Source organism: Antechinus flavipes, chromosome 2 (genome assembly GCF_016432865.1).
Source record: "Antechinus flavipes isolate AdamAnt ecotype Samford, QLD, Australia chromosome 2, AdamAnt_v2, whole genome shotgun sequence".
NCBI classification, from domain to species: domain Eukaryota; kingdom Metazoa; phylum Chordata; class Mammalia; order Dasyuromorphia; family Dasyuridae; genus Antechinus; species Antechinus flavipes.
The window spans coordinates 611,442,905-611,464,018 of record NC_067399.1 but is presented as its reverse complement, the minus strand read 5'-3'; the positions used below and the strand labels follow the sequence as shown (position 1 = coordinate 611,464,018).

The 21,114-nt window shown below is 36.4% G+C and overlaps 1 protein-coding gene and 1 long non-coding RNA gene across 2 annotated transcripts in view; both read right to left on the bottom strand.

Moving 5' to 3' along the window:
- TBC1D12 (TBC1 domain family member 12) overlaps window positions 1-21,114 on the bottom strand; it is a 129,849-nt gene that overhangs the window by 91,120 nt on the left and 17,615 nt on the right. The window lies entirely within an intron of this gene.
- On the bottom strand, window positions 1,790-14,530 carry LOC127551718 (uncharacterized). The gene is made up of 2 exons (XR_007951160.1): window positions 14,249-14,530; window positions 1,790-2,133 (listed from the first exon to the last, which is right to left on the bottom strand). It is a non-coding gene; the product is annotated as an uncharacterized LOC127551718 (long non-coding RNA).

The window sequence follows — 21,114 nt, the reverse complement described above, 5'->3', positions numbered from 1 at the left end:
TGGCAGGGCATGGCAACCATTTACCTTCCTCCTGATTATCTGGTGGCTTCTTTGGTGGTTTATCGCCTTGTTCCAACTGCTACACACTTATGTGTCTCCAGAATTATTATCTGGGCCCTCAATTTCTCTTAACACACTGCTTTGGTGACCTCAGTTTTCTTGGTAGTTCTACTATGGGTCTAGCCCCAGGAAAGTAGTCTCTCCTGAACTCCAGATCTACACCATGACCTACAACACATAACTGACCATCTCCAACTGGCTATCCCATTAGGTTTCTCAAAATCAGCATGCCCCAAATAGAAATCATTTTCCTCCCCAAATACTCCCCTTTTCTAAAGTTCCCTATTTCACCATTTTTTTTCCAGTCATCCAGACTGGTGTAGCTACCTCCAAGTTGTCCACTATCCTACTTCATTCTCCTTCACCTCTCACATCCAATTGCCTGTCACTGGGAAATGTCTGGGGCAGTGAAGAGGAAGAGCCCCACCCCTTTTCATTAGGGATACCTGCAGGATAAGCAGATCATTTCAGAGCTCCCCTTGACTATTCCTTCTCACTCAATCCATATATCCAACCAATCACCAAAGGTGCCATTTCTATCTCCATAATATGCTTCCTAACGCCCTCATTTCTCGATGCTTAAAGCTACCACAGTAGTTGAGGGTTTTTTTGGTTTTTTGGTTTTTTTTTTTTTTACCTCTCTCTACAGCAATGGCTTCCTTCCCTCAAATCTCTCCCCTCCATAATCCATCCTCCACAAAACTGTCAGTGATTTTTCTAGAGCACAGAAACAATCATATCACCCCTCTATTAAAAAAAGTCCAGTGGATCTCAAATGACTGTAGGATTGATATTTCATTAAATTTTCTAAATTTCATAAATTAACTTATTAATACAATATTATATAATATATGTAATTAAATCTTCATATATTGGGAGGTACATACTCAATTTTTTTTTAACAGGAACATATGATCAAAAAAGTTTGGAGACCCCTGGTATGAAGAATTTCTTGTAAGGAAATTCTACCAAAGCAAACTGGTACTTTCTCTAAGAATTCTCTTAGAATTAAGAATTCTCTTAAATTCAAAGCCTTGAATTTAGCCTAAAGACGCTAAGTTAGTTAAAATTACCCAGGGTGACACAGCCTATATGTAGCTGAAGTCAGGTCTTCTTGACTCCAGGAAAAGCCCTCTAACTCACTGCATTCCCTCAGAAATCATTCCCTCAGAAATTATTTTATTTCTATTTTTGTATTGGATTTTCTATGTACATATTACTTCACCATATAATAAATGTAAACTTCCTCAAGATAGGAACTATTTCATTTTTATTTTTTGTATTCCTGGCAGCTAACACAGTGCTAAGTATATAAGTTGCCCTGAATGATTTCTTGTTAATTATCAATAGTAGTAATTAGGTATCAAAATCTTTCTTATATGTATTCTTGACACCTCTAATCTCTTCTACTTCTGTTAATTCTCTACCATTTTTGCCCTTTATCATGCTTATTTTTGCATCAAACATTCCCTTGATATCTCTAACTTTCTTGAAGAGAACTTTTGTCTCTTCCATTTCTTCTATTACTTTGCATTGCTCATTTAATAAAACCTTCTTATCTCTTCTTGCTATTCTCTGGAATTATAAGTTCATTTGGGTACATCCTTCCCTTTTTCCTTTTCCTTTTCTTTTTTCCTCAATTATTTATAAGCCTCATCAGTCAGCCATTTTGCTTTCTTACGCTTCTTTTTTCTTTGGAATTTTTTTTTGTTGCTGTCTTCTATATAACATTGCAAACTTCTGGCCATAGTTCTTCAGTCACTCTATCTACCAGATCTAAACCTTTAAATCTATTCATTACATCCACTTCACATGTTATGCCACAGTTTTCTTTAACTGTCCTGACTCAGTTTCCCTGTCTCAGTTACCTTAACTGTTCTGTCTCTGACCCAGTAAAACTAAGGATTGTTCGCTCTTGGGTTATAAATTAGCAAGATAAAAGAGTAGCTCTCCTGACTCTTTTAGGGATTTACAATATTCCTTTAGAATGTTCCAGGATCAACCCATGATACCTTTACTTCTTTGTCTCTGGAATTTTTAGGTTTTATGGCTTCCCCTCCCTGATAAAAAAACCTTCCCTCCCTTTCTCTTCTTTGTCTCCAAAAAGGTATTTAAGAAGTTGTTGTTCTTCCATTCATTGCTGGAGAATGGCATCTGGCAGCTGTATGCTGGACGCTGGATTCTTTGGGTCCTCCAGCCCTGGGACCAATATGGATTCCTTGGTCCCAGTATACTTATCTCTGTCTGACTGGATAATCTGAGACGAGAGTCCTGTCCAGTCAATCTTACTCTCCCATTAATAAAATATTAAAACCTCTCTAATCTCTCTCCTGCCTCAGTTTCTCCGGCATTACAATTTGGAGGTCCCACCGAGATAATAGAAACTGAGAATTGGATTAGAGATTAGAGACCTCCCGGTCTCCACCTAGGCCTGAGGGGGGCTCAGCACCTGGGTCTGTTCCTTGAGAAAAGACCAGCACTCTGGCTACCCCAGAGCCTCCTAGGAAAAGGAAGCGGTTCTTCAGCCTCAGTCCGGCCTACAGTGGACAACGAAATCGATTCGGCATTTGATTCGGCATTCGGGAGAGTAAGTCTGTCTGGTTTTGGTTCTGGTTCTGGTCTGTTCTGTTGTTGCAACCTGTGGTCTCAGAATAAATGCCGACGGGTTTAAAAATTCTGAGACGGGTATTTTCTGGGACGCTGGAGAATATCCTCTGGGTATATGTTTGCTTAATGTTGTAACTGTGTAGTTTGTCATATATGTTCTATGTTCTGTGTGGTTTGTCTGTTATGTTGTTGGTTGGAAAACAACGTTGCAACTGTGCATAGTAAATTGGAGCTCCATGTTTGTTTGTGTGTGTCTGTGTTAAAAGTTAAAATAAGCTTGTAAGAGATAAGGATTCAGCCTCTGTGTTGCAGGCTTAGAAAATATCAAGAAGTTTGAAAAATCTTTCTCTCTCTTTCTCTGTCTCTGGCTGACTGCAGCAGCCTGTGAGAAAAGGGGGAGAAAGGAAGAAATAAAAAGAAAGAAAAAATAGATTGAAAGGGATTTGAAAGTTTGGAAAGTTAATATACAGCAGTATGCTAACATTTAAAGGAAAGGACTGATTTGTAAGGGAAATTAAAGGTTCGCATGGTGTTAGGAAGGTGAACTTTTGGGAGTAGGTGAAGAGGTGGGGGAAGGAGCCACCAATCCCCACGGCCTTCTGCTACTTTACCAAAGGAGCATCTGGGAAGGAAAGTTCTTTAAGGAGATTGTTTAAGTATGTAGTCAGGGGGAAAGAGAAAGTTGGAAATGGGTGGATTTGGGAAGAAACCTGATATTGGGAAACTGATGGGCTAAATCTTGAAAAGGATCCCCATGTAGGAAATTGAGTGGGGAACCTGAGGGAAGTTTTTTTCTAGGGGGTCAGGATTGGAGGAAGGGTGGCCATGTGGAATCCTCTCCTTCCCTCACCCCCCTGAGTATGTTCCTGCTGTTTTTTTCTCTTATCTGATTACGGCCAGTTCAGCAAACTGATTTTTAAGGACATACTTACTTTTGGGTTAAATTGATTGAATAAAGTTTTCTTGGTTAAGAGATATGGTCATAAATGTGATCCATACTTTGGTCCGAGTATTTCTAGTTTAATTGCTATGTTAAAAAAACCATCTTGAATTCTTTTATGTGGAATTGGGTCTTTTGTATAAGTTTAAATTGATTGTATTGGGTCATCCTGAGGTTATTTAAAGGGCCTCTGAACATAATAGTTGTTTTTCTTTGTCCTTTTGAAAATGTTTGTTATGGACAATATGCAATTTGGGATGTTTTTCTATGTATTGGGTATTTTAAAAGCAAAATGATTTGTATGTATATAATGTTCACTCATGTAACATCTACCTAGATATGATAATTGTTCTAAGTTGTGAACTTACTGAGACAAAATTGCTTTCTGTTATGACTTATAAGGATTTGATAAATAATTGTTTAAGATTTATCAGAAATTTGATTAATGACATCTATTGGCGTTTTTGGGCTTAGAGTTAATTAGCTAATGCTATTTGGGAGTTTTAAAGCTCCACCCTCTGACAGTTACTGGACAATTGATTGATAAGCTGTTAAAACTCAACTGCTTATGTTATGTTATAGTTATGTTCTTGAATTTTTCCTTCTGTAACTGATCTCTCTCTGATCAGAGCAATGGTCAATAGAACTGTTAATGCAATTCAATTATGTCATGCTTTGCTATTTTCAGTCTGGTCATATGTAATCATTGTATCCTAAATGCTTGGGCAACTATTTCGCCTGGTCATCCGTCTGTTACTGGATATTTGTGTTTTGTTCCTTTAAGGTTTCTACATAAGTGGACAATTAACAGGGGTCTGTAAGACTGCAGCTGTTTGCTTGGCCTGTAAAGCAAACTCGTCTCGTCACATAGGAAACTGCTGGCCAATCCATTTTGGCCTCCTCGTATTTTGCAACAGTCTGGTGAACTGAGTCTATCTGAGACTGATCTAATCTTTGTGTGTTAGATTTGTGTTTTTGTTCTAGATTTTGGTCAAATTACAGATATTGACTTGCTTGTGGAACCTGGATCAGCTTTGATCAGCTTTGATTGCCAGCATGACACACCACTCTACAAGGAATGAGAGCCTTCTATCATTTCACAGCCTGAAGCAGCAGTTTTAAAATGAGACCATGGACTTGACCCTGCATCGAGTGTACTTTGAACTGATATGAGGGACTTTGGGAATGGTGAATGGTTGATGACTGACTGTTAAACCTTGCCTGGATTATCTATTTCTATGTGTTTTAAGATTTGATATGGATTTGTTAAAACTGTGTAATTATTGCTGATATGTTTTTAGACCTTTTTAGGAAATGCTACTGTATTAGTCTGTTATGTATAGGGATTTTGATTTGCTCTTGGGATTTATATGGGGAATGGTCATTTGATAATTCCTTTCCGTGAGAAAAAAAAAAGGGAGGTAGAGATAGAACATTGGGGAAACTGATATATTTATTTTGAAAAAAAATATGATTTGAAAAAAAAAACTGATATATTTTTTTTCAAAATACCTGAAAGAATGGGAACCCCTAGCTTCCTATTCACTTTGCCTTAGGCATCTCTGCCCCACACCCGATCTCACTTAGTTGAGATTGAATTTGGATGCTTTAGTTTTAGACTCCCTTATTTTGTTAAAATTTCCCTGGCAGACTCAGTTTTTGAGATTATTTTTTAGAAAAGTTTTAGACATCAGACACCTGTCGTGACACTGGCAGTCTCTGATCTGTTTTTCCATTCCTGTAACCCCAGTTCATTAAGTATTTCAGCATTTCAAAGGACCTTGAAGTTTGGCTTGAGGCACCTAAAAAGTTTGGAGTTTGCCTGCCTTGATGGTCTAACTGTGCATAATCTGCTCAGAAATCTGTATTCTAATAGCAGTCCTGTTTCTCTGGGTGGGGACGGGTGGGGCTACTACAAGCCTCATCCTTCCCCCATGGAGAGGGCTGCCTCTCTGAATGGGCTTTGGACCCTGCTGCTTTGTAAGCAGAGACTGAGTTAAGTGCACAAATGACCACAGACCTAACTGTCCATCTCAAACTGGATTCTCTGGCTGAGATGGTGCTCCAGAACTGTAGAGGGCCTGACATGCTTGCAACAAGGGAGCCTTTGTACAGCTGTTTAACTCTGGGGTTATCAGGGAGAGACTTGCTCTTGCCATATGAGTCCTTACATTTTTCCTAGTTTTATTTTTGGCTCATTTGCTTTACATAAGGTGGGTCAAAGACCTCCTGGGTATCTAGAGGAAGGTGCTAAGATTCAAAGGTTTGAATATTTAGGAGAAAGAGTGTGGAATGTTATGCCACAGTTTTCTTTAACTGTCCTGACTCAGTTTCCCTGTCTCAGTTACCTTAACTGTTCTGTCTCTGACCCAGTAAAACTAAGGATTGTTCGCTCTTGGGTTATAAATTAGCAAGATAAAAGAGTAGCTCTCCTGACTCTTTTAGGGATTTACAATATTCCTTTAGAATGTTCCAGGATCAACCCATGATACCTTTACTTCTTTGTCTCTGGAATTTTTAGGTTTTATGGCTTCCCCTCCCTGATAAAAAAACCTTCCCTCCCTTTCTCTTCTTTGTCTCCAAAAAGGTATTTAAGAAGTTGTTGTTCTTCCATTCATTGCTGGAGAATGGCATCTGGCAGCTGTATGCTGGACGCTGGATTCTTTGGGTCCTCCAGCCCTGGGACCAATATGGATTCCTTGGTCCCAGTATACTTATCTCTGTCTGACTGGATAATCTGAGACGAGAGTCCTGTCCAGTCAATCTTACTCTCCCATTAATAAAATATTAAAACCTCTCTAATCTCTCTCCTGCCTCAGTTTCTCCGGCATTACACACATTCATGACGTCAGTTATTTAGGTTATACAATGTTCCCTACAATCTTCAATTTAAGTCCAAATTTGCAGTAAGAAAATCATGATCTAAGCCACAGTCAGCTCCAGCTTTTTTTAAAATGGCCATATAGAGTTTCTACACCTTTGGCTGATTTTTGTTATTGACCACCTGGTGATGCAGATGTGCAGAATCACTTTTTGGATTATTTGAGAACAAATTTTCATTCAGCTGAATCTTACTTTGCCTACATAATGAGAACACGGACTCACTGGAAAAAACTGATGTTGGGAAAGACTAAAAGGAGAGAAGATGAGATGGATAGTGTCGTGGAAACCACAAACATGATGAACTCAGACAGACTGTACTAGAGTCCATGATGTCATGAAGAATTAAGACACAACAATTAACAACAACAACCAATCACATCAGAAAACACAAGTAAAATGCTTTGTAAACTTCAAAGTAGTATATAAATGCTAGCAGTAATTACTGTTATTATTATTGTCATCCTTTATTTTCCCTTAGCATCTCATCTATAGTTTCATTTATTCCTCCAATGCAAATAATCTTCAAGTCTCCATATTTTCCCTGAAAATTTCCACTGAGCTCCAACCCTATATTTTTAACCACTTTAAGACATTTTTATCTGGATTTCCTGAAATTACCTCAACATCCATGGTCCAGTCATTCTGGAAAGCAGTTTCAAACCCTGTCTCCAAAGTAACTAACCTATGCTGCCCTTTAAATTAACATGCTGCTGCTGCTGCTACTACTACTACTACTACTACTACTAGTACTACTACTACTACTACTACTACTACTACTACTACTACTACTAGGCCTATGGCCCAAAGGGATTAAAAAAAAGAGAGAAAGAAATTACACATAGGTACAAAAATGTTTATGGTACTATTTTTGAAGTAGCAAAGAAGCAGAAACGAAAGGGCTCCCCATCAATTAGGGACTGCTGAAAAAATTCTATGTGAATGAAAAGAACTACTAACAAGTTCTTTTAAATGATACAAGAAATAGTTTCAGAAAATCTGGGGAAAATTATATGAACTGACAGAGAAGTGATTAGAACTAAGAAAACAAATTAAACAACAACAATAGCATTATTAAAAAAAAACAACTCTGGAAAAACTTAAGAACTATAAACAACACAATAACTATTCACAATTGCAGAGGTCATAGACACTTCAAGATGAAATACATTTTTGGGGTATAGCTAATGTGGGAATTTGTTTTATTTAATTAAGTACATATCATAGATGTTTTATTTTCTCTTCCCCATCCTATTGTAAGGGGGGAAGGGTAGAAAAGAGGAAAAAAAATACATGTCTAAAAAAATTAAATAAAAAAATTGAGATAGGAGACAAAAACAAATGCTTACCTTAAAAAAAATTTTTTTTTAATGGCAGGGAGAAAAGAAGGCAGTATGTGCAAGTACTGTGGCTGCCTTGGAAAACACTTTTTTTCTCGATTCTCTTATGTCCTAAACATTTTTCCCTTTCAATAGCTTCATTTCTTCCCGGAGAAAGAACAATAACAAAAGCTACAGATGTCGCTAAACTTTAGTTCTTCCTCCTTAATTTTAAAACTAGGAGAATATGAGGAAATAGGCCCAAGGAAAACACAGAAGTAACAACTTCAGAGCAATTGTCACCAGGCCCCCAATCAGAATTCAAGCTAGGCCTAACAACAGGGATACTTCAAGAGAAATGGGAAGGAGAGAAAATCAATGCTTATTCATCAAAAAATAAACATATAATTTAATTTCCAAAAAAATGACAGATATGAAAAATTCAGATAACCATGGCAAGACTTCTCTGAACTGACTGATGTACAATGAAATCAGAAGAATATAAAAAGTGACAATGTAAACGAAAAGATCATAAAACTGAGTGCCAAGTAAATGAAAAATCTCTAAAGATCACAGAAAATAGATAATGAACCTGTTCACTCATTTTTTTCAGTTGTGTCTCTGTGACCCCATTTGGGATTTTCTTGGCAAAGATTCTGAAGTGGTTTGCCATTTCCTTCTCCAGTTCATTTTATAGATGAGGAGACTGAGGCAAATAGAGTAAAATTACTTGCTCAAGGTCACACAGCTGGCTAGTTAAGTATCTGAGGCTGAATCTCAAGTCAGGTCTTCCTGACTCCAGGCCCAGCATTCTATCCACCGTGCCATATCCCAGCCCCTGGTAAATGTTGTTGTTGGTTAGTTGTTTAGTCTTCATGGAAACATTTGGAGTTTTCTTCACAGATACTGAAATGCTTTGTCATTTCCTTCTTCAGCTCATTTTACAAAAAAACTGAGGTTAAATGATCTGTCCAGGATCACACAGCTAACAAATATCTGAGGTTTGAACTCACAAAGACCACCTTCTGACTTTAGGCCCAACATTTTATCTCTTGCACCACTTATTTCCTTATGACCAAAAGGTGGGGGAGTATAACTTGTACAGAACATTTATATATTTCCAGATGTTATCACTGCACTAGATTGTTTGTTAAAAGGAAAGGTTCAATCTGGAATAGACAGTAAAGAGATATGTTCACAAATGATTAATATAAAGAAAAAAGATCAAAAACATTTAAAATATTTAAGAAACATAGCTACTTATATTGGTATATGTGTTCCACCAAACTTATCTCACTCCAATGAATATTTTTAGTCATACTGAAAGGTTTTATTTCTAATAAAATTATCTTCAGCAGGCTCTTTATCCATTAAGGGAAAGAGGAAAAAAAAACAACCAAAAAACTAATCCTTGAACATCCTTGAATAAGGGAAAAAGTGCTAATTTTATGAACTGGAGTTAGAAGTCTAGATCTAGATTCTGCTCCTTACTTTTGGAAATCATTCCCCTCCTTTAACTAACATACATTTAGTTTCATCATCATGCCTTGATTTCTAAGGTATCTGGCCAGCTCAAAATCAAAGAAAAAACTGAAGGAATAAAAACACATATCTCTTATAAGAAGGAAAGAAGGCACTGTCAAATATATTTTTAAAAGTCAATCTTTTCACACACACACACACACACACACACACAAAAAAAGCTAAGAAATGTGCAACAAGTAGCAGACACCATTTGGGCCAGAAGCTCAGAATTGAGTGATTCAATATTGAGGCTGACAGGGGGCAGAAGACATCAAGAACTGTACCTTTGGGAGGGATGAAAAAGATCTAGATTATTTCTTATATATGAGAAGAATACTTGCTGAAGGTCACACAATTTAACAGCCGAGTCAACCCTGGAATATATGGTTTAGTTCTTTCACTCGAACTTTGCTGTTTTTCTTACCAGAAAAAGCTTTTTAAGGTTCAGAATTACTGTTGTTTTCAATAGCAGCCCATCAGAGAGGAAACTTTGTATGGCAAGTCTAAAGATACAGAAAGAGACACGAGTTTTTGGACATGGTCAATGCAAGTATTTGTTTTGCTAGACCATGTATATTTGTAACAAATATACATGGTTTTTTTTTTTTTTTTCCTTCAACTAAAAGGAAAGATAAGTGGAAGAGAGAATACATTTTGTTAATTGGGGGGAAAAATATCTATTTTCCTTTTAAAGCTAGAAGTAAAACAGACTAGCTTATAAAACATGAGAAGGTTGGGGAAAGAGAGAAAGGCCAAGGAAAAAGAGGAAGAACAATCCATCTTATATGAATAAAGCTCAAAGAACCTAAAGAGAAACATCACCATCCCTGCAAAAGCAAAATCTATCAAAGGGCAGCATCTCCATAATGTATACTTATGGGTTGTTTGGATTTAGGAGGGTGTACTGGAGAAGAGTGGGGGGGAGGGGGGCATTTGAGGGAGGGAGGTAGAAAGCAGGAAAAGCAGCCTTTAAGATCTCAATATCCTTTAGGGGAATCAGTGTTCCATGTTGAAGCTACTTCAACAATCAGATCTCTGCATCCTTTTCAGAACAAAGCATTACCTAAATCTTTGGAAGTCCAAGGGTAATGTTATCCTGATACCAACTTAGCTTGTCTTCTGGAGTTACCACATTTTCTAGACACACTGAAACTGAGGTATGCAGAAGGCTCTGAACAAATTCTAATTGAAATTCCCTCCCTACACCCACCTCTGACATAATTGGTTGTTAGGCTCTCACAGCATGTCCTTGGGGGTCAAACCAGACACAAGACAGGCACACTCTATAACAAACTGATAAACTGCATCTGGGACCCTTGTGGATAAGGAAACCATCATATCTTCATAGTCTAGCAGTTCCCAAGGGAAAAGAATGCAGCTTGTGCCATCCCACTCCCTTTCTTTTGTCTTTCTCCTCCCCTTTAGGAGGGATTAATCTCTTTCAACACCCCTATATCCCCCTTGCTACACCCACTTGTGAAGGAATAGCTGAAAGAAAAAAAAATAATAATGGGCACAGTAAAAAAGATGGAATTTGCAAAGGCAAATCTCACTACTGAAACAAGAGTGAACAGATTGGGAATACAAATATATAGAAGTGAAGGACAATCTAGAAGAAAATAAATCCAAACTAAAAATAGCCTTAATACAAACAAAAAATTAAATGAAAATATACTCTCTATGCAAGAAAAACATATGATTTCAAAGTCACAATGCAAAGAGACAACTAGGTATCATAGGTCTCTCAGAAGAACCTAACAAGACAAAAAAATCTTAATATCAGAATGAAGAAAATAAGAATTTTCCCAGAACTTCTGAACATAAGAAAATAAAAACCAATTGAAAGAATTCTCAGATCACACCCAGAAAAGAAAAAAGTCAAAACTGTAAATCCAAAGTAAGGGACAGTTAAATTTAACAAATCAATTCAGAAGCAACATATTCTACAAGTGATCAGGAGAAAGATCTTCAAATCCAAAAGGAAAGGCCATTCAAAAATAGAAGACTTTTCTGTACCTACCAGAAAACATAGAAAGGAAGTAATTTTTTTCAAAGACCAATGGGGCTCAAAAATGACCTACTCTGCAAATATGACTTTAACCATAAGTGAAAAAAGTGGACACACAATAATCAAGAGGTATTTAAAACTTTTTTAGAAATAAAGTGTCAAGGGGGTCAAGTGAGACAAAACTTGTACCAAGAAAAAGAGATAGCTACAAGATATAATGACCAATATGAAATACAAAAAGGTTAGCTTCATTAAAATACATATTTAAGAAGGGAATACTATGAAATAACATTGGAATAGTTTAGTAGAAGCCAAAATATGAAGAGCTTTAAACCAAAGGTTGAAAAGTTTCTATTTTATCTTAGACCTAGACTCTTTAGAGAAGACTCCCCTTTAGGGAATCACTAAATTTTTTAAGGGAGAAGGGATTGACATAGATCAGTATTTAAGAATTATCAATCTTGAAGACAATTTTCTGAAGGGCAAAAAAAATTTATTGGAAGAAGAATGTATCAGCATTCAATTCATTGGAAAGGCAAGCATTTTATCAGTTATGAAATGATACTGAAGCTATAAATACATTTCATGCCACAAATGACCTAAAAACAAGCTAAGACAACATTTCTAAGAAAGTAGATTTCAGAATAACTGTTTGAATAAATGTCTTCACCTGTTTCTCCAAGTTGTGTCTGCTGATACCAATGCCCTGATTTAAGCCCTTTTACAAAGACATAAAATGTCCTCAATCTTCTGTAGTCTCAGTAAAATTCTAAAATTATATTCAGAATAACAGAGTAGCAGCAGCAGCAGAAGAAGAAAAGATGCTAAGAATCCATTTTTTAAGACCATCTAATAAACCATTTAACTACTGATAAGACAAATGGAAGATCTCTGTTCAAAGCACAACCTGAAATCTAAAAGATCTCAGTTTAAAATCTACCTAAACACTTATTGGTTACTAATGGCAAATGACTAAGATGATGCCCTGGGGCCCAATTTTCCATCTATAAAATGAGGGGTTAAAATCAATAGTCTCTAATGTCCCTTCAGCTCTAAGATCTATAATTCCATATATATTCTATATTTCAGGGAAATAAACAGAAAACCTTGAGGTTCTCTTCAGAAAGACAAAGCAGTTGATGAAGGTGAATTCTTCACATGCCTGAGGATAACAAGAAACAATTTGATTATCTTATCTTAGAGGATGATGTAATCATAGGGGATCACCATGAAGACTACTTGTGCCTGGCCTATGGTAGAACTTTCTTTATGAATTCATATTGGTCTGATTGACCACAGTCGGACACCCTGTACCTTGACTCCAACATAGTGATATCATTTTGGTTCTCCTTTGAGAACGAAGGACACCAATCAGTGGGACACCATGAAGATAGAGCTAATGTATCAACTTATGTTTCAAAACATGAAACAGAGAAATCTTCCGATTATTTACTGTAGGAAGATTTAAATGAACTGATGCAAAATGAATAAAACAAAACTAAGTGTACAGCATGCCCAATGTCTATAATGTCAACAACACTAAAAAGCAGCTGAAATGCTATGTTCAATTTAGTATTTAAATAGCACTTTTAAGGTTTGCCAAGAGCTTTTTATATGTTATCTCATTTGAAACTTACAACAATCCTATGCGGTAAGCACCATTTTACTGATAAGATAATTGAGATAGGTCTGATAGGATTTGAAATCAGGTCTTCTTGAATCTGGTCTAGCATTCTGAGACACTCTATCACTTTTATTATATCATAGAACTCTTTGGTTCTGCACACAAATATTATATCTAGGAAATACTGTGACATATTTAACATGTATAGGACTGCTTGCCATCTGGGAGAGGGGGTGGAGGGAGGAAGGGGAAAAGACGGAACAGAAGTGAGTGCAAGGGATAATGTTGTCAAAAATTATCCAGGCATGGGTTCTGTCAATAAAAAGTTATAATTATTAAAAAAAAAAAAAAAGAAAAAGAAAAAGAAAAAAGCCAGTACCATCATAGCTTCATTTATGTGGAAAGGGAGTCTGCCATCCCCATTACCACCAACATCAACAATCAACAAAATTTCACTACTAGGCAAGTTAGTATAAAAATAAGGAAAACAGCAGTTCCCCTTAAAACTACTGGCCCTGCTCCCAATCCAGCCCTTTATACCATGATAAAGAGGAACAATCCTCATTAAAAAGAAATCTATTTAGGCCTACCATTATCTATATCAACTGCCACCTACAGAACAGATAATATAGTCTACTTGAAGAAACAAGTCAATTTGAGGGACAGATACTGTAGGTTACATATGCCAGGCAAATCAGACCACACCACCTCCTCTCATACACTGGTAGTTCAAGACCCTGAGACCAAGAGCACCAAGAATAATAATATTCCCTATCTCACCAAAAACAATAGCAGAAAACAAAGAAAAACCAAGTGAAAAACTAAAGAAAGATGCAAGAAAAATACAATGAAGAAATAATATGAAGTACATTCTTGTCACGAATGTCAAGAAAAATCTCCAAAAGAGAATAATTCTGCAATAATAACATCAAGATTCCCAGTTTAAAAAACAAACCAAACTGCTCATGAAACTAGAATGCAATCTGCTGAAAATTGGTTTTCAATAATCATCTTATACTTTATACTGTTATGCCACAGTTTTCTTTAACTGTCCTGACTCAGTTTCCCTGTCTCAGTTACCTTAACTGTTCTGTCTCTGACCCAGTAAAACTAAGGATTGTTCGCTCTTGGGTTATGAATTAGCAAGATAAAAGAGTAGATCTCCTGATTCTTTTATGGATTTACAATATTCCTTTAGAATATTCCAAGACCAACCCATGATATCTTTACTTCTTTGTCTCTGGAATTTTTAGGTTTTATGGCTTCCCCTCCCTGATAAAAAAAACTTTCCCTCCCTGTCTCTTCTTTGTCTCCAAAAATGTATTTAAGAAGTTGTTGTTCCTCCATTCATTGCTGGAGAATGGCGTCTGGCAGCTGTATGCTGGACGCTGGATTCTTTGGGTCCTCCAGCCCTGGGACCAATATGGATTCCTTGGTCCCAGTACACTTATCTCTGTCTGACTGGATAATCTGAGATGAGAGTCCTGTCCAGTTAATCTTACTCTCCCATTAATAAAATATTAAAAACTCTCTAATCTCTCTCCTGCCTCAGTTTCTCTGGCATTACAATACCACAATAAATTCAAATATAAGTCATACCACCAATAATCTAGAAGAGAAGTTCATATTTTCTTAATTATACACAGGGAGAGAATTTGTAACTAAACAGTGTAGAAGAGATCATAAAATACAAAAAAGATGTAATCTCAGTTATATAAAATTAAAAACCTCTTGTACAAATAAAATCAATGTATCTAGATTCAGATGATAATAAATGAGAAAAATTCTACTTGGTTATCTCTGAAAAAAGTCAAAAATCAAAAAATCTAGATAGAATTGACATAAATCTATTAAGAGCTATTTCCTATGGAAAAAATAATCTCCCCAAAATATAATCAAATAATCAACTGAAGATTTTCAGAATCATTGAAAGAAAAATCCAAATTAAAATAAGTCTCTAATATCACCTTCCCCTTTCTTTTGTCATTTGTCTGAACAGCCTCATAAGGAAGCCTTTGCCATTTTTTACCTTTGTGCTATCAAAGCAGCCCTGTGTGACAGGGCCATCCATGCTTAATATTAGTCAATCACATTTTATACATAAGAAACCTGAAGCACTGAGAAGTTAAGGAGCCCCGAGTAGTGAAAAATAACTAGGAGTCATGTCAAAAACACTTCAAACTTCACATTTCTGAATATTGATAGGGAAACTTTGGTTAACAAAACCTTAAATTTAAAAAAAAATTCGTCAGAAATAAATTATAGAAGAAGCCTCAATAGGTACAGGATAGACTAGTGTGCTTCTTAAATATTTCCGGATTCAGTGACTCTATATCACTAAGACCTAGTAAGGAAGAACTCACAACTAGAATACGGCAACTGCTGATTTTTTTTTAAGGGTAACTAGTAGCATTACACATAAAGTATACAAGGAAACACTTGAACTGAGAATAGAGGTCCAGCAGAGATAAATGAGGTTAAGAAAAAAATCACTGAAAGATTTGACTAATATTAACACAAAAGCAAATTGTACACTGCTAAGGCAAAGGACAGGAATCCTGTTTCCTACTACCCATAGCTGTACCACAAACCAACTAGAGTCTCGATGGGTAAGTCATTAGACTTTTCGTCTATACCAGCAGGAAGCTCTCTAAACTTTTAAGAGACAACCATGATACTAGGTAGTCTAGACTAAAGATGATGAAGGCCTGAACAAGGGCAGTGGAGGTGACTGAAGAGAAGTGAAGGCAGAAATGATAAGATTTGGCATCTGCTTAGCTGTGTGAGATGAATGCTAAGATCTGAGACACTGAACCTAGGACACTGTCTTTTGACTATCTGTATTTCATATGGATCTATTTATTATTTGTATGTTGTCTCCTCTGCAGACACACCCTCATTCATATATAAGCTCCTTAAGAGTAGAAACTCCAGCACTTAGCAGAGGCAGGCACAGTGTAAGGACTTAATGTCTGTTTGTTGATTCAATTTTTTCTACACTAGGATACATCTCATCTTCCTTTTATTCCTCAAAACAATGGAGAATCAATACAATTTTTACCTCACCTATCTCAGAAAAGGACAGGTAATAACAAGAGACCCAGAATTTAAAAGATGGAAGCAATTTATACCCAAATTTCAGCTCTGGGGAATGGCCAAACAAACTAGGGATATAGTGGAATATTATTGTGCCATAAAAAATGATGAAAAGAACAGTTTCAGAGAAAATTGTAAGGCCTTTATGAACTGATACAGAGTTAAGTGAGCAGAATAAGAACAAATTTTACAATAATATTATACAAGATAACTTTGAAAGATTTTAGCACTCAGAACAATGTAGTAATAAGCCATGTGATTCCAAAAGAGAACACTTAAGAGGAAACATATCACTGCCAATGTAAGAATTTGTTTTGCTAGACTATGTATATTCATAATAAGAGTTTTATCTTTGGAGAGGGGAGAATTGTTGCTGCTGTTGATGTTCAATTGAGGGTGGAGCTGGGACAGGCAGATTATAAATGCATATAAAAAACAAATTTTTCGAAAACAATTGGGGATCTTTCTCTCCTTACTGCTTATATCTGAGCAAGCCTCACTTTACTCCTCTGTATAATAAAGTCTTTGGACTAGATAACTTCAAAGATCACTGCTAGCTCTAAATATATGCTACAATTTAATTATGCTTTTGATCTAATCCTCTCCTAGGATCTAGCAATTACTCACCCTTTCCAGAATCTTTAATCTCTTCCTTTCAAATGGCTATTTCACATCAGCCTAGACATATAGCCATGTCTCTTCAATTATTTTAAAAAATTTTTTTCCTTAACTTCCTATCTATCCATCTACTATCAGTCCTCATCTTTGGAGGCTCTCTCAAATATTTCAGCCCCTCCCCTCCAGATGTGCTTCCCTGCTTCAGAAACAGTATTTTCCTGGGTCTTGTCTATTTCACTCTCTTACTCCTTAACTTGTAGTTTTCTGCCAAAGATCAGTCACTGAACTCTCCACACCTCTCATTGGCAATCTCATTTTCTTGAACTTCAACTATCACCTCTAAGCAGTGGACCCTTGTTGCAGGCCAGATCTGATTCAGGCCAGTGAACAGAGCCAGCTTTGGAGCAGTTGGCTATCTCAGGAGCCAAAGGGCTGGGCTGGGCTGGGCCCAGAGGAAGGCTTCTTCCTGAGCTCCAATCCACCCTCAGACATTCACCCTCCACAAGTTACTTAACTTCTGTTTGTCACATTTCCCTTATCTATAAAATGGGGATAATAACTCCCTATGATTGTTATGAGGATCACACATCGGTAAAATTTCTGACTCACAGTAGCCGTTATATAAATGTTAGTTATCATCATCTTCATCCTCATTATCATTAGCAGCATCATTATTTAAGGAAACACTTGCATATCTAACATAAAAAGCTTCTCAAACATTTTGGTCTGGAGACTCCTGTAGTCTCTTAAAAATTATTGAGGAACCTTCTCAAAGAATTTTTGTTTACATTGTTTACATTTACATTTACATTGTTTACATTTTGTTTACATGGGCTAAACCCATGTGATATTTACCATATTAGAAATTAAAACATCATAAAAATAATTTTAACTTTGTATACCACCTAAAAGGGTCTCTGGGATCCCCAAGTAGTCTCCAACCACACTCTCAAGAATCACTGAAATAACAGGAAGTTTCCTTAGCCATAAGTATTAGATAGTCAATAAGGACATTCCTCACCCCACACCTCTGACTCTGATATCAAGTTTTTAGAAGCTGAATGGAGGCTGGATTAAAGCAGGAAGAAACTTGATAATCAGCAGGATGTAGTGATGTAGTGACTTTGACCACATGGGTACATCTCACAAGTTTGAGGACCCTGATTCCTCGTGGGCTGGCCTGTTTTATGCCCTTAGATAAATGGAAATCTGTCAAAAGCTGGAGGTGTAACCCTCTGAATCAATCTAGTGTCAGGGATACTTCCTTGCTTTTTATTTTTTTATTTTTTTTACTTCCTTGCTTTTTAAAGGAAAAACTAGAAAGCCTACATAAGAGTAGATGATATTCCCGCAACAATTCCAAAATATTCATCTCTATCTCTGACCACTCCCCAAGTTCCAAACCCACAATCAATTAGGGGACATCTCTACCAGTATGTCATACTGACACTTTAATTCAATATGTCCAAAACTGAGTTTCTCCCCCAAAAAATCTGTTTCTAATTAAGTTTCACTTGATACCTAATGGTATAACTTCCATGTATTTACTTAATCATGTTTGAAATTTGGGGGTTATATTTCAATTGTCTCTCTTCATTTATATGTAACCAGTTACAAATTTCTTCAGATTCTACCTCTTATATGTCCCCTTTTATTCATATTTCTAACATTCTATAGTACAGTTTGTTATCATGACTTGCTTGAGTAATTACAAAAGCCTCTAAACAAGTCTTTCTACTTCCATGCCTCCCTTCACAAAACTGTCAAATTTATTTTCTTTATGCATATTTCTGGTCATGTCACTTATATGCACAAATCCTATCATACTTAAATTCCTTAGCCTAACATGCAAAGCTTTCCAAGATCTTTTCATTGTTTCTATAAATTCATATTCAACCTACCAATAAACATTTATTAAGTACCTACTAAGTGCCAGGCACTTTACTAAGTAATGGGAATACATAAAAAGGCAAAAAACAATCCTGTCGTCAAGAAACTTACAATCTAATGGTAGAGAGGGAACAATATGCAAATGAATATATATAAAACAAGCTATATATAGGATAAATAATAAATGATTAACAGAAAAGAAGGCACTAAAATTAAGCAAGGTTGAAGAAGGCTTTCCAGTAAAAGAAGTAATCTTAGTTGGCTTTATAAAAGTTAAGAATTCAGTAGGTGAAGCCAAGATAGCATTTCAGGCATGAGAATTCCAGGGAAAATGCCCAGAGCCGAGAGATGGAGTGTTTGTTGGGGAAACAGCTCAGAGGCCTTCCCTGCATCAAAGGGTATGTGTTGGGGAGTAAACATAAGAAAAGTGAAAAATTGGGGGGTAAGGAGGAGAGGAAGGAAGAGCAAGAGGAACCGGAAATGGCAGGGAAGTGAAGGAGTCAATTAGGGAAGGCTTCCCAGACCAAGGAAAAGGAGAATGTGATCCAATGTGATCCACTGAAAGAACAGGGAGTCTAAAGAAAAGACCATCGAATTTGGCAGTTCTAAGATCATAAGTCAAAGTGGAAAGATTCCTTCAGGTGGAATGTTACTAATCCCTTTCACATACTCTAGTCAGCAGCCAACCTGGACGACATGCTCCTCACGCCTTTCACTTCTGTCTTAGGTCTAAAAGAGTCTCTCTTTCCTCCCTAACTTCTGTACCTGTTAAATCACCGCACATAATTTAAAAGCTACTTCAAATGCTCCAAAGCTTTCCCTAATTCCCTTTCAATGGCCATTAACTCTTCCTGCTGGAACTTTTCATAACATTAAATTTCTTTAAAGATTTGCAAGGGTCTTTCCAGGTTTTTCCCACTCAATCCTCATAACAATCCTGGCAGGTAAGTGGTTTTATTCCTATCTTACATATGAGGGAACTGAGGAACAGAGAGCTTAGGTTACTCAGCCAGCGTCAAGTTCAAACTCAGATCTTCATGGCTATACACAAGTTTAGCCTCCTCTACATTCAGCACCCAAACTACTGTTCTTTCAGTAAGTGTAAAGATTTTTCAAAAGGGATACAAAATATCAAAGGCAAAATCTAAATGACTCATGTCCATGAGCTAGAATGCTAGATCCAAATCAACAATATAAAAATTCATCAAAGATAATTTCAAAACAAATTTATATTCAAAAATGTATTTATATATGTTCAAAATGAAAGACACCTTGTTTGATTGCAAGTATGAAAAAAAAGAAATCTAGAAGCTTTGATGTGCCACAAATTTAAGGAAATAGAACAGTACTGTTACCAAAAAGTTAATCATTTAATTTAAGAATTAACACTTCAGTTTCCTTCTATCTGGATAATTGTATTTATATTCACAGAGCAAGATTACGGAAGGGCTTTGTTAAAGCAATTCAAGTTCATAAACATGAAACACTTTCTATGTGCAAGGCATTATGTCTGGCACTGGGGACACAAAGACTAAAAAATGACATCTCCTTTAAGAAAGCCATGTTCTACTGAGGGAGCTAGAGTAGGAATATGACATACTCTGATAAGTTTAATACAAGGCTATGTGTGATGGATCAAAAGAAAAATCCAAACAAAGTGTTCTAGGAAAAAATGAGACAGGAGAGAATATTTACTGATGGAGAATATCAAGAGAAGCTTCCTGGAGGAGCTGGCATCAAGGTTTAAAGGAAAAACAAAATCCTATAAAGTAGAAATAAGGAGGGAGGCCATTGTTCAGGTGTAGGGCAGAGAGCATATACGCAGAGGCTGGTACAGAGAATAAGAGGCCAGTTTAACCACAGTATAGATTTAGGGGAAGGAGATTTGGGTATAGCAAGCCAGTGAAAAGTTTCACATGGTCTGTTACCCCAAGAATGGCAGGTAGCCACTAAAGTGTTCTGTTTTTGTTTTTAAACAGGAATAAGGTCAGGCCTGCATCTCAAGAAGATATTATTTTAGTAGATGTATAGAAAACTATTTGGAGAAGGATAAAACTGGGTGCAGGAAAATGATTACAATTACCTGGGTGAGAGAAGATAAGGACCTCAATTCAGATGGCAGCCCATGTAAGCAAAGAGATTGTTAGGGAGATAAAAATCAACAAGATTCAACCATTCTTTTTTTTTTTTTTTCTTATAAGATAGCAAAAGGCATTAAGACAAAAATAATCAAGACTTACTCCTGGGTTACAAGCCTAGGCAAACTAGGAGGGCCTACAGATTCTCTCAATGGAAACAAAAAACTTTAGAGGAAAGGTGGGTTTAGAAGATGACTAATTTGAACATGCTGAGAATCAAATAATGTGTATGTTGTTATTATCATTAGTGTCTAGATCACATGAAGTAATAATAGTTCTATTTTTATACTAGGCTAGTCAGACCACATCTATAATACTATTTTCTAGTCAGTGTATCTCTTTTTCAAAGGAGGACACTTCTACTATATGCATCCAGAAAAAGGAAGAATAATGTGGCATCAACCATGAAA